Source organism: Trachurus japonicus, chromosome 14 (assembly GCF_045865225.1).
Source record: "Trachurus japonicus isolate A0001 chromosome 14, Traja_1.0".
In the NCBI taxonomy this organism is placed as follows: domain Eukaryota; kingdom Metazoa; phylum Chordata; class Actinopteri; order Carangiformes; family Carangidae; genus Trachurus; species Trachurus japonicus.
This window is the reverse complement of record NC_140920.1, coordinates 760,355-762,894: the sequence shown is the minus strand read 5'-3', so window position 1 is coordinate 762,894 and position 2,540 is coordinate 760,355.

Sequence of the window (2,540 nt, the reverse complement as noted above, 5' to 3'; positions counted from 1 at the left end):
CACACACACACACACACACACAAATGGACACACACTCACCATGCATACACATCCAACACACACACACAAATGGACACACACTAACTACTACTACACACACACACACACACACACAAATGGACACACACTCACCATACACACACATCCAACACACACACACACAAATGGACACACACATCCAACACACACACACACAAATGGACACACACTAACTACCACACACACACACACACACACACACACACACACACACACACACACCCAACAAACATACAACCACTTACCAAACACATACACAATTTACACAATTACACACAAACAGACACACATGCACACACAACAAACACACACACAAATGGACACACACTAACCATACACAAACAGACACACACGTCCAACACACACACATTTCATACAGTTGTCAGGTCAGAACTTTTTGTATATCTTCCTCACTCACACACACACACACACACACACACACACACACACACACACACACACACACACACACACACACACACTTTTGTATATCTTCCTCACTCTCTCTCACACACACACACACACACACACACACTTTTCCTACAGTTGTCTGACTGTTTTGTATGTACCTCTCTATCTTCCTGTTGTAGTTAATGGACTCGTTGCTGTTAATTTTGTTCTTTAGCTATTTAAACTGAAAATACACATTTCCCCATTTTGGTCATGTTGAACACATTGTTTTACACGTATCCTAAACTACTGAGGCTCTTCTCAACCATTTCACACCATTAAACCCGCTGTTTACATGTTCTACTCCTCAGCTAATGCTAATGATCTATATTCTTCAACAATGTTCTTCTGCTGTCAGTTTACAATGTATTTCAGTAGGCATTAACTTTTTTCCTAATTCAGAAATTTTTCAAACTCTTCTTTGACAATTCAAGTAATTTCCAGCCATTTCATACAAAGTCTCACATCTTATACTTTTAAATATATTCTCAGCCATTGCTTCAGCTATGTTAGTGCTGGTTCATCAGTTGTCCTTCCTGTCAGGTTAGCTGCAGATTTCAACTATTTAACCATTACATTTAAACATGCAGAATTTCAATGTTTTCTTCTCCCTTTAGCATTTCTACTGCTTTTTAGCTTTAAAAAGGCATTCATCTCACACTACAAGTTACATGTTTCAGCTTTTTCCCTCCTAGGGATGAATAAATTATTCATCTACTCTCTACTCTACTCTACTCTACTCTACTCTACTCTACTCTACTCTACTCTAGCATTAGTCTTTTCAACATTGCTTTAGCAGTTTCGTCAACTAATTTAGCATTGATTCAACAATTTCTTCAGCTAATTCAGCATTGCTTCAGCAACAGCGTTCAGCTGCTTTCAGCATTCACACGCATTTTCTGCAGGAAATGCTATCTTTTTCTAGTTATTAGTGTGAATGCTGCAAGCATTCACACTATTGTTATTCAAATCTTTATACTTATTATTATTATTATTATTCTTACTTCTTCCACCCTTTTTCAGCAGTTTTCTGCTCCTTCATACTTTGTGCTATTTCAACAATTCATATATCAAAACGTGCAGCTTTCTCAGGACAATGTTGCTATGACTTTTCTCTTTTCAACTATTTATACTTTTTAAAATATTTAACTTTTTCTGCAATTTTTCTCTCATAGGAAATGAATTGAAACAGTCTTCAAACTCTTCAAATCTTCTGCTTCATTCAGCCTCTAATAGCTTCAGCATACTTTCAGCTACAGACTTCATTCAACTTTTAAACTGTTCACAAACCTTTCAACTATTCAGCTATATCTCAGCTTATTGATATCTTCAACAGTTTCAGATATATGTATAGTTTTAAAATCATTAAAATTTCTGACAAAATTCAGATTTAACATGAAAGTCAATGGGACGGAATGTTCGGACGTTGGCAGTTGGTAGAGTGACAGAGGGTCTAAAAATCCTCTCACATTTTTCTCTCTATCCTGTCAGCACGGCCACAGATTACACTCTACACACATAATTTCGGGCATGCTTGTAGACAAGCTCATCCTCGATCTCTTCATGTGCTCAAAAAACCAGAGAGACAAACACAATTTAAACTGGGAGCCTCTGAGTGCGGCCAGTTCCCTCTCTCCTCTCATTGACTCCCATTCAAAAGTAGGCGCTGATTTTCTAAACGTCCCAAAGTTTCCAACCTGCGACACAATCAACAATTTTTACTCTAGAAACACCAAAGTGACACGGACGCGTTCAGCAAGGTCTTATGGTTCGGAAAATGTAAACCTTTTGCTCGTACTAAGTACAGATTTGTCGTACATTAGATCTGTTTGAGGGTGTCACAGAGCAGTTAAAGCCTATGGTTAAAGCTGCCACCATGCTGTGGCATGGTCTGTCTGTCTGTCTGTCTGTCTCTCTCTCTCTCTCTCTCTCTCTCTCTCTCTCTCTCTCTCTCTCTCTATCTATCTATCTATCTATCTATCTATCTATCTATCTATCTATCTATCTATCTATCTATCTATCTATCTATCTCTCTCTCTCTCTCTCTCTCT